Below are 12,601 nucleotides of genomic sequence, written 5' to 3' on the forward strand. Positions count from 1 at the left end.
AAATATTGAAGACTTTTCCTTTGAGAGAATGGCTGCAAACTTTATAACCTAATTCACTTCGGGTTTTCATTTCTCAGTTGTCTCAAGGTATCTTAGGGATGATTTGTCCTTAAATAACTCATTATCAACAAAGGGGGAAAGACAGCAATTAAAAAAAATGTGATAAACCTTCACGAACTAGTTTCACTAAAAGGAAAAATTTACTTCGGTGAATATGTTAAAGGGGACTGAACATAGCAAAATTGTATGATTTCAGTGAATTGTTGGGCCCTGCAAATAGTAAATATAAATGCATATACATATATATGGATGTATATATACATACACACACACTTGTTTGTGTATGTATATATACACTGAGTCTGCTCAAAGGAACAGACACAGTTTTTCTTTTTCTTTTTTCTTTGCTTTTCTCTCTTCTCTCTCTCTCTCTTTTTTTTTTTTTTTTGAGTAAAGGACCCAAGAGATTGCCTTTCACTTTGAAAACAATCTCTAATATCAGGAAAATGCGCTGTTTGTTTATGCGTACATAATGCAAGTTTGTCCGCCTGGGAACTGCAGCAAATGGGAGAAGTATGCATGGATTTCACAGGTAACAGGATTACGTGGGCACATAATTGATCCATTTGGAGAAAAAAAATGACAGTGCTCTAAAGATGCCTAGGCTTTGGAGATGGAGTTTATGAAACAGGCATTTGTAAATTCAAAGGAATCAATATGTCAATTTTATTACATCTCAGAACCAGCTGGGCATTAAAGGAACAGTAGCCTTAAAAAAAAAAATGCAGCTGTGTATTCCCACATTGTCTACCTTGCTTAAAGGGCTTAGAATTTAAGGAAATGAACTTAAAGATTTCTACCTTTTCAGAAATTCATTTACTTTGTCAAAAGAGAACAAGAACTGAGCATTTTCTGTGTTTTCGGCTAAACCATTTGTTAAAATTTCTGACTTGTTATTACAATTAAAGACAATTAGTAGATACAGGTAAGAAGCAGAATGGTGCCTCTCACATAGGTTGCACGTGAGTCAAGTATCCTTTCGAATTCATATCTGAATTATGCTTTTCAACAGGGTCTATCTAGGTTTTACTTCCTCGCTGTTCTAAGGACATAATTTAAGAGCTAAGCTTTGGATGTCCCACAGAATTTGGTCTGTGCAAGTATGAAATATTCCTGTTTTATTAGAATTTTTGACAATGCAAAAAGACCAAGCTATTTTAAATTAAGTTCCCAGATAACAGGATTTGGACAACAGCCATAAGAGACGTGCATGGGATGTGAATTCGATAATATATTTTTTTAAGATTCCAAAGAGCTTACACAACTAAGCATGATATTTAGAAGCTACTAACTGGTCTGCTTGCAGGTGAAGCAGCACTTTCTTTCACACACCCTCTGTGTGTCCTGTCCACTAGCTCCTCCAAGGTGAGCTGTCCTGCTACTCATGTTCACATCTCCACTTCCCAGACTCCTGCCCCAGGAACATCCCTAGGTCCATTCGTTTATGATGAATAGAGCCTGGTTCTCTTTTCTCCCCAGGCATTGAGGGATTCAATACCATGAAAGAACACAGCATTCAGACACAAATACATCTGTGTCCAAATTCTGATTCTGCCACTTACTCTTCATGTGACCCTGAGTCTGTTTCTTTACCTCTCTGAGTTTTAGTTCATCATGGATGGGGGCCGATACTTACTGTAGAGGCTTCCTTGGGAGTACTGAACAAAATTCTAAGGGCAGTGTTTGGAGCCTAGAAGAGACTCGGTAAATTCTGATTATGACTAAAGCATAGCTATTTCAAATCAGGCTGCTGGGAGTTCTGTGACAGAGGCATTTCAGGTTCTGGGCTATGCCAAAACATTCTTGAAAAGAGGAAACAATAACCTTAAGCTGAGGTATTTATTCCTTTTCAATTCTTTAGGGAACGTTAAAAAGCAAACAAGGAAAAGAACTAGTCACTTCTTTTTGGCATGGTCTTATGCCTCTTCATTTCCAGGAAGTAGACATAGTCTTCTTTCTTAGAGGAACAACGCCCTCTGAAAAAACTTCCTCTAAGTATATGTTCTGGGCTGACCTTTGTCACAGCACTTAAAACATCTGTTTCTTATTTGTCTCTTCACGAATGTGCAAACACCTTGAGGACAGTCTTGATCATCCCACTGTCACCAGTGACTAATTCGGCACATGGGACACAATGATCATTTGCTGTCCTTAGGATGAAGGTGAATCCGTTCTACTCAAGCAGCTTCTAAAAATGAATACAGCAGGTACATTAAAGATTTAGTGTGTATTGTAATATCTAGAAAAAGCTTTTGATGACTTATGTTACACCCCTTACCATCCTATTAACAATTTCTTGAACTCCACTAAGTGCGAGTCTGCCATTTTGAGTACTTGGGGTTTTTTTCTTCTCTCTCTCTCTATCTCTTTTAGTTTGTATTTAAATCAAATGGCTTTCCACCATTCTCAATGAGACCTGTAAGACTTGTGAGTCAGGGAGGCAGGTAGAGAGGAAGTATGGATGTTCAAGAGAGTCTAGGCTTTATTTAAAAAAAAATTTTTTTAAAGATCTTATCTATTTGTTTGACAGAGAAAGTCCCAAGAGGGGGAGGGGCAAATGGAGAAGCAAGTTCCCCGCTGAGCAGGGAGCCCCAAGGGGGGCTCGATCCCAGGACCCTGGGATCATGACCTGAGGGGAAGGCAACCTCTTGACCAAATGAGCCACTCACACGCTGGAGTCTAGGCTGTAGGTACCTGGGCTCAGATCTAGTGTCTTCTTCATGTTTGCCATGTGACCAGGGGCAAATTGTTTAACCTAACTGTGTCTCCATTTCTCATAAAGCCTATGCACCAGGGTTGTTGTAAAGACATACTTGTAATAGGAAGTATCAAGTACCTAGTAGGTATTTAATGTTACATCTCCTCCCTCTACTCTTCTTTGTTTACTGAGTATTTACTTTGCATTGGCATTTAGTGAGTTCCCTGCCTTGCTCCTTCTGTCCATCATTAAGTCAGTCAACATTTAATATATACCAGTGGTGGATATCTTCACCCAGTTTCGAATTTCATTATAAGAATTGGACTATTTTCTACTCAAGGAAATGAGCATGCAGAAGTACCTTCCATACTTAGAATCACAATCATTCCAGCAATTTTCTGCCTAATCGGACTGTTTCTTTGTTCCCACCAACCTCTTTAGTGAACCGCTTTGGTATTTCTGCGAGGCTTTGCCACCATTCTGTGCTTGGGTATCTTAGATCTCTCTTCTTCCATGATCCTTTGACGTTATCAGAAAAGAAGATGCACTAAGGTCTCTTAACTTCATACGTTTGCCATGCAACTATGTGGATTGGTTAGTTAATAGAGCAGATTAAAACACTTTGTTTGATTCTGCTCAAGCATACCAGAAATACATTCAAAATCTACAGCTACAAAATGTAAAGAAGGTAGTCCAAATATAGTACTACATAATGAGACTCCCTGTTGGTAGTATATAAAGCAGTTTAGAGTATAGCTTCAAATTCTAATGAAGATCATTTTAAATTTTGCACTGAATTGTGAATTTAAAATTCCCATGTTCTCCATAAGTATCTGAAGAGGGGCATGTAAATACCATAAGTGAATTAATTACTGCCTTAAGTTGGTAAAGCATGTGTGAATCCAAACTTTATTCTTGAACTTGCACTTCTCTTCCCAAGGTTTTTTGAACCATTTCCTATATGCCAAGTTCTGAGTACCTATTCAACTGCTGAGGACATATAAAAAAGGAATTTTTCTTTGCAGAGATGCAATCTTCCAATCTCAGAAAATCACCACCACCGCTGCTTAGCACCATATAGACGAATAACACGAAATTCATAAACCAGAAAAGAGATATTTATAATCAAAAAATTTTTCCTTGACTTTTGCTCCTCCTTTTACTATTAGCCGTATCAGTTTCTTTCTCTGAGAAGAAACGAAAAGACTAAATGGCAGGAAGATCTTTAACTCTTGCTTATGTTTTGCGGAGGTAACGTGGGACCACTGAAGTTATTGGACAACTTTTCCAAGCTGACTTTTTTGAAGTAAACCCAAAGAGAAGGGAGAATGGAACTGTTAGCTCACGGATGGCGCCCAAATGGCGCCCACACCAGTTCCTTCAGAGACTCCATAATTTCCATGGAAGGGCCAGAGGCCCTGCCAATATCCGCACATCATTGGCATGATAGACCATAACAGCTTCTTCTGAGCCGTTCCGGTCTATCGTGTCAATGCGTACTCAGGGAGTCCTCAATGCACGGATCATTGACACGGCACTACATAACGGCTCCTTAGCAGCCATTATTGGGTATCAAGTCAATGCATACTCAGGGAGCCTTTAACGCACAGGCCTGCACAAGCAGACACATTCCGAATACTAAAATTCCTTAGGAAAATTAGTCATTGCCCATGTGTGATAGCTGTTTTCCATTTTGAATTTTAACCATTTTGGGGAAAGGGCGAGAAGGGAAAATACCAGGGTCGTCTGAAAAGACCTTAAAAAACTGGTGCAAGAGTATGAAGTATGGGGTGGGCGTATGAAGACGACGAACTTCTAATTTTTTCCTTTCCATAGCCTCATTTTTACTGTGTCAAAGTTCTAGAAAGCACTTCACTTTCATTGAGGCTCTTTTTCAGGCAGGGTACAGCTCAGAAAGCCTTTTTTTATGGCTCTGATATAAATCCCAGAAAATGTAGTGGAAATGATGACAGGCTCTCTAACTATAAAATAACAGTAGTAGGTGTCATTATAATAATCTCACAGAACTACACACATCAAAAATACCACATTTTATGATGATCTCCACAAGAGATTTCAGTTGGTTGTCATTCCAGACTTTTAATAAATAGCATGTTGAGTAGGAAAGGTTCTGCAAGGATCAAAATAAAATAATGATAATGATGATGATGGTAGCAGTGGTAATAATAATCATCATCATAATCATAATACAGCCACTGTTTATTATATCCTTACTATGTGGCAGGCACTTTGTATACATTATCTCATTTAATTCTCTCAACAGACATTACAAATCAGGAAACTGTGCCTTAGCAAGGTTAAATAACTTGACTGATAACACGCAACTGCTAAGTGACTGTGGTAGGATTTGAACCGGGTGTGTTGGGAGCCGTGCTGTTACCATTACGTTGCTTCTGATGATGACCACCTTAGGGGAAGCAGGTTTTTATCAAGAATGTCCAGCCGCTTGTCTGCTTACTAATCAGGAAACTGAGGCAGGGCAGTTTAACTAATTTCCCCTTATATGAGAGAGTCGGAGTCCATATCAGAAGGCAACATTGCAAATGCCCTTTCTCTCTGACACCATGTTAACTGCAGACAAGACTTGGGAATTTCAGAGACTCTGTTTGTGTTTTAGAAGGAATGTCCACTGTTGCCTTCACTCCTGGAAAGACTCCCCCGCCACCAAATCAAAATGGTGCGAGTTTGCTGTTGTTGATATTTTTCCCTTTTGTGTTCTGCTTACTGACTGACATCTGCTATCATGCTAAGCAGGTGTTCCTATGTAAACGAACGTGCCCTGTTTGTGTTTCGCCATCCTCGCTGCTGCGCACCCAAATGAGCAGCGTGATTAAGAATCCTGTAAATTTTTGAAAGGAAACGGATGGCTACCCTACTAGAACATAATTACACCGTTCCAACATCCGCAGCTCACTGCTGCAGCAGAGTTGGAGAACAGCAGAAATTAATAATATATAATAGCATCATTCTCGTAATTTATAAATGAAATAAAGTAGAGAGGAGATTCTGCTGATATGCATTTTCTCCTTAATTCTAAAAGACAAAGTATAGATTAGAATTTTAGTGGGGTGAAACCTGGCCAATAGTCTCCCACTAGTTACCTGATTCATGATAGGAGTGATTTTGCTTAGGGAAAAGAGCTAATGTCTTCTACTAGGGCCTGGGGGGAGAAAATGAATAAACAAGGCCCTCTAAAGGCAATATTAGATAAAGGGGGTCTGAGAAACATTTCTGCAGTTCGTGTGCCCACAGTATTTTTTAAAAGGTATTATTATTTTAAGACTTCAATGGAGGCGTTGCATTTTTCTTTCATTATAATAACATACCACCATAGGTCAAACCCTCTGGGAAGAGAGAGACCTGATCAGTTAAAGATGTGGTCCAACATAAACTTTATGCTAAAAAGTGTTTGGTAAATTCTGGAGCTCTGCTATACAACAATGCATGCATAGTGAACAATATTATACCTTGTACGTTAATTCATACGGTAGATTATGTGTTAGGTGGTTTCACTACACAAAAAAAGACATTTACGTTTTTAAGAAACAAAAACAACATGATTTTGAGCACCCCAAATGTATCAGTTGGCCTCTTATTACATTAGAGTAAGGGACTTGATTCTTTTAATCACGCCTTTCAACCATGTTGGCGAAATAGTAGAACTTTCCAAAGAGGAAAATTAATTATATGTTAAAAGTAGCCAGTCCATAACTCTGTGACATAAGATTGTGAAAGGAAGTTCAAAATTTAAAATATTTTTGTATTTTCTTGCCGTAAGTAAGTTGCCAGACAAATGGATACCTCCATTTTGTCCCCTGTGAGCTCAGAGCCCACAACAGACATACAGATACATACACACACACATATGGGCAATTAGCTTTAAGAAAAATTTTATTATTTAAATAGTGTTATTTAAGCAATTTTTTCTTCTTAATTTCAAAGAGTGACAATATGTCCAAAAAAAAGCCAACATGGATTTTTCTTGTTTTAATTAACCTTAGAGAACATGCAAATACTACTGGCTTTTAAGAGAAGCATGTCCATTTAAGATGCTTATTCATTTAAGCAGTATTCACTTAAAGGTCCCCTTGAGTATTATTCTATGTGTTTTGATTTGGGTCAGAGAAAATGTATTCATTTAATAGATTTATTTCATTAACAGGTATTTATTTAAGTGGGTTCCACTGTATTTAAATCTCCAAACAGTCTCCATTACTTCCTTGCTTCTTGCTTTGTGTTGACTAATTTTAATAAGCCTAAGGTGCCTAGGGTCTTATTGAGTGTTCAGTTTGATCAATATGGTTAAATTAAAATTGTGCAAAATATAAGCAAATGTACTCTAACAACACAGTGAAGAATGCGCTGTGCATTAAGCATTGATTGGTGTGCCGTGCACACGGCTGTTTTGTGGTGGGTGGGTAAGCCTCTCAACCACTTGGGAACTGCAGATCTCCTTCGGAACTCCTCTGCCTCCAGACACGCCCACGTCCTCTCCCACCCAGACCTTCAGGGAAGGGCACGGGCATACCCAAGGAACTGGAAGAGCAAGGAGAGTCATGTCAGGTGTTACACTTTTTGATGCGATAAGAAGCAGAATGTACGACTCACGGTGAAATTGTATGTAAAGAAAAAATAGCTAAGATCTCATAAAAAGTTAAGTCCTGGTTATCCCCCAAAATGCTTTCGGCAATGTCAGTTTAGAAGGGAGAGTCTAGTTCCTCTTCACAGAATAACTTTTTGTCTTATTGTCATTACTCTTAAATCTTAATCACTTGGTAGCTTGTATCCTTTTTCAAAGTTCTTGCTTGTTGAGTTTGTTTTGGCAAGTTACCAAAAACAAACAAACAAACAAAAAGACCCCACCCAATTTCTGAAGTAAGCCAGAAATCAGCCTTACCATTAGTGCTGCTTTTGAAAACCTAGATACCTTAAGAGCCTTCTAACAAACTCATTGCTTTCTATGTAATTAAAAGGCTACACAGACAGAACATTTTTAGTGGGTTCCATTTAGCATGTAGGTTTGTATCTTCCATCCTTAAATCAATTTCTTTATGTTTCTCCTTTTTCCTTCTCTTTGTTTTCCTCTTTTGCTTGTTCTAAGGGATGCAATAGGAATATATTAATATATATAATATATTAATATTAATTTCAGCCTTCTTAAGCTTTTCACAATCTACCACGATCACTGAGTGATCATAATTATATATCATACAAAAGTGTTCCTAATATGTGTTGGCTCTCAAGGCGGTTTCTTTTTTTCCTACCTGTTGTGTGATCTTGTATCTATCTTTAATCTTCTTGCTAAATGATAGCTACCATCACAGCTTTGGCCTTCCTTGATATTATCTCTGCCTACATGTCCAAAACATAAGTTCACATGAGCAGAAGTTGATCTTATCAAAGGTAAATCAGAAGTTCAGGGAAAAAAAAAAAGATAAAGAAATAAAAACTACATATCTTGCAAGCAATTACTGTATTTAGAAACGTGTGTTCTGTTGAGACAAAAATCATTCTTTAGGTTAAATTGACCATGTAGGTTTATAAGCATAGCAAGAATTTGAAGTTTCCTTGTGAATTAAATCTACTGCTTGAGCTTCCTAACCTCTAATAGCACAGTCCCCAGCAAGGCTGCAAAATAATGTTTGAGTCTTAAAATCATCAGAAATAAGTCAACCAATACAAGTTCAGAAGAACTGACTTTATTTTTGTGGTGGGGCCAAGAAAAATACTTAGCTTTTTGTTTAGTTTTGTTCATGTTAATCTTGATTTTTCTTAGTGTTTTGTATGTTTTGAGTTTTTAATATCAAAGGTAGTGCTCTTTGTAAACAAGTGTAAGCTTACCCAGGCAGCTTCGCTTACACTCTTCCCTTGTAATCAGATGTGGAAATTACACCCTCCCTTTTGGATACATGATAATTACACATTTCAACATGCAAAGGATTGTCTCTGTTTCAGTTGTTGGAATGAAAAAGCTAAGACATTCAGTAAAATATATTATTATATTAAAGATCGTTTCCATAATTGTTTTCAGGATTCGTAATCAAAACCATGATCAAGGTAGTTTTAGTTTTGAAAAAGAATACACATGGAAATAAGGAGTGGTTAAAATTAATTGCTAAGTTCCACTTGACTGGCCGTTCTCTTATTTTATAAAAAAGCAATTGGGAAAATACATTATATTCTTTCTTTCAAAAAAATCTTTTGGGGGGCACCTGGGTGGTTCAGTGGGTTAAAGCCTCTGCTTTCAGCTCAGGTCATGATCCCAGGGTCTTGGGATCAAGCCCCACATCGGGCTCTCTGCTTAGTAGGGAGCCTGCTTCATCCTCTCTCTCTACCTGCCTCTCTGCCTACTTGTGATCTCTATCTGTCAAATAAATAAATAAAATCTTTAAGAATAAATAAAAAATAAAAGTAAAAATAAAAATTTTTTGGATCTTATTTCACATTTTTTTCCTCCATGCTTATAGAAATACCTATTTTTCATGTAGACCAAAAGCAAAGGTTAAAAAAAAAATCTACATTTTTGTGAACATGTGCAAGGTTTGTCAGAGGAGAGATATAAATATAACAAAGGAATCTTTTCAGGAAATGTGTTTTATTTATTGTTTGTGTCTTATTTTTTTCTCCCCCAAGAGTCCTTTTGAACCAACTGAGCTCATTGTGAAAGTTTTGTAAACTCTGATGACGTATCTTAAACTTCACAGCCAGATTTCTAGGCTCATCTGCAGTGCCACTTAACGTCATAAGGTAGAGATGTCAGTGTGGGTATAAGACAAAGCCTGAAAAACTCGGAGACTTTGGTAAATCGCACTAACTCAAAACATTTTTTTCCTGAGGGTTTAGGTTATTGATTCCTTTTTTATTTCCCTAAGCTAAATAAAAGAGAACAGGGGAGAGAAGGCAGTGTTAGATAACTGATGTTACGGTCTCTTGAAATAGTTTATATCATAAGGATATTTGGGTTTTTTCCTATTCAAGTATTTGGTTTTTTCCTATTCATCCAAACACTAGCATAGGTAAGAGAGGATACGTATTCACGCATATTCACAATACATACATATTCACAAATTTATTTTTTTTAAAGGATTCTAGTAAATTTTTGGTTCTGAAAATGTCTCAACCCAGTTTTCAAATATTTGGACTTAAATGATAACACTAATTAGTGCTTATCTATACATCCTTTGTGTTTTAAAAACGTTGCATAATCTGACATGTATATTTAATTTTCCAAAATATTTTCCCTAGAGAGCATTCGTATATTTTTAGACCTTGGGAGGAACTGGAGATTTCAACTCTTCTCATCCAGAGGCTTCCCTTGTTGGGGAGACATTGAAACAAAACTGCAGAACCAGGATTTGAATCCTAGTCTTCTGATCAAAAATTAGGGACAGGATACTGTTTTGAATGTTGTTGATAGTTTTCTCTCAAGATCCAGCCCGACATGATGTCTTATTTTTAGGCCAAATGACTCTCTACCCCAAAGTGTCAGGTTGTAATTGGTGTATATGCCAAGCGGTGAGTACACTGGAATCAGAAAATCCAGTGTGCCTAAGTGCCGAGTTACTGGACTACAGGGCCACATGTTCTGAACTCAAGATTCTGGTTTTAGTGCTTCTGTGCTTTTTGGAAGGATTGGGTGGTAACGTTTTAGGTGAGGTGTTCTCGTAATTCTAATACAGACAGGGGGCAGAGCACCCAGAAAATATTTCACCTGGTAGTGACATGAGCCTGGCATTAAGTGAGTTCCCATTCCTGCCCCCTTCCAAAGTAAGCCAAGCCTGCGTTGGCACATAGAGAGTGTGGGGAGAAGAGTCCATGGCAGAGAGTCGATAGAGGAGAGGACAGGAGGGAAGGCAGCTGAGGAGGAGTGAAAAGGCCTGTGCACCTGGACCCATTATCTGCATCCACCTTCTCCACGTTTAGCTTTGCAGGAGGAGCAGCGGTGGTGAGGAAGAGTTTGGGGTGAGGAGAATGGCTTCCTCTCTGAAGCCATTCCTGATTACACTACGTGTCTTCTACTAGGTTCTATTCTAGGAGGCCGACTGATCTGTGGAGTTCTGGAATCACAATGTAGTATAAGAAGAGGAGTCCTGGACTTGGTCCGGGAAACTCAGACTTCTGGTCCTCCCAGTCCTGCCATCCAGTGGTGGTGTGGTCAGCACCAGCACCAGTGCCTCGCTGGGCTTCCTGTCCCTAGCTGTAAGGTGTAGAGGTTGGACAGAGGGTGTGAACTGGTGGCTGACAGATGTGTTTGTGTTGGCTCAAGAAATATTTTAAACACATTTGAATTGGTTGCCAATATTTAAAAATTGGGAAAGTCACTCAAAAGTTCTAATTTTCAGCTCTTCTAGAGAACTCAGAAGATCTGACTTCCCTGGCCTACATGGCTCCACAAAAAGAGGAAATTTCTCTGGATCCCTGACAGAAGGATCAGCCAACCTCCTTCCTCTTCATGGTCTGTGTAGACATTGATGTGTGTGACCCCTAGTCCTCTTCAGGACTCCTTCCTTATTATAGAGCCTCTAGCTCTCTACTTCTAAATCTGACATGCCTCACTGTACAGTGTACACTGAATCCTTAGTGGCTTCTACATCCATGGTAGAATTGTCTGTATAATCAGCATCAGATAAAAGTTGGAAGATTTAAATAAGTCAGCCCTATTTGGAATAAACTCTTACTTTGAAATCTGATGATGGAGGCAGGTAGAGCTCAGAAAATGTGGCCTTAAAGCTAGACACAGGAAAGGTTTGGCCTCTAACCATCGTCTACCCAGCAAACTCTCTAACTACTTTGTAAATTATCCCAAATTCATTCTTTAAAGCTAAAGCAAATAATATAGGCTCCTTCAGTTAACATAGTATTTTCCCACATTTCCCACTAAACCAACATCTCTGATCTTCTTTCTGAATATTGGGCTCATGAACTTTTTCTGTTCACAAAATTGCAAGGAAGTTATGTAGGCTTAGGAACCATTTGATCCTATTCAAAAGTAAAGAAATATCCTTGATTTAGAAAGTCATATTTTTATAAACAATTTTCCCAGATATATCCAGTTTGAACACAAAAGATAACATTTGTAACTAATGGTTATAGAGTGTTTCATATTGTCCAAGGTGCTTTGGCAGAAATATCTCATTTGATCTTCACAAAAATTCTAGCCGGAGAAAGAGAGGATATTTAACACAAACAAAGAGTCCAGACTTGGAGAAATCAGATGACTTTTGGAAAATTGGCCTACTGTTTTAATGTGTGAAAGACCCAGTATTCAAGCCTATAGCTTCCAGCTCAACATTCAGTGCTTTCCATGTTATAGCTGTATTTCTAACATGGATGGTTGGATGGACGGATGGATGGATGGATGGGTGACTGGATGCATAGGTGGGTAGATAATCTTACCTAAACAATGATTTCTTTCCCCTCATGAATGAGCAGAATTGTCTCAATGTTTCCTAAGTTGGATGAAAAATCTTTTTGGTAGCTATTCTTAAGTGAATTGTGGATTTTCGTTAAAGGAAACTAGTACGTAAAAAAGCACAATTCATAAGCAGGGTAGGGAATAATTTAAGATCAAAGTTTTAGAGTGAAATAATCATACAGAGTAAAGAAGGGAGGGAGGAAAAAAATAAATGAGGTAGGTAAAAGGTTATGGAAATTAGGGGGGTTAACTGTAAAATAATGAAGTAGAGGATAGAAAACGGAGATTATGGAAAGATGAGAAGAAATACAAGAAGAAATACAGGATAAGAACACTGTGTAGTAATTTAAGAAGTGAAACCCCTCAGGACAGAGATAGGGGAGAAATGGGAAATTCTAGAGAGGAAG

General features: G+C 38.1%; 1 protein-coding gene across 4 annotated transcripts in view; it reads left to right on the forward strand.

The window, feature by feature from the left end:
- ZEB2 (zinc finger E-box binding homeobox 2) overlaps positions 1–12,601 on the forward strand; it is a 131,337-nt gene that overhangs the window by 24,406 nt on the left and 94,330 nt on the right. The gene's annotated exons all lie outside the window — the stretch shown is intronic.

Source organism: Mustela nigripes, chromosome 3, assembly GCF_022355385.1.
Source record: "Mustela nigripes isolate SB6536 chromosome 3, MUSNIG.SB6536, whole genome shotgun sequence".
Classification (NCBI taxonomy): domain Eukaryota; kingdom Metazoa; phylum Chordata; class Mammalia; order Carnivora; family Mustelidae; genus Mustela; species Mustela nigripes.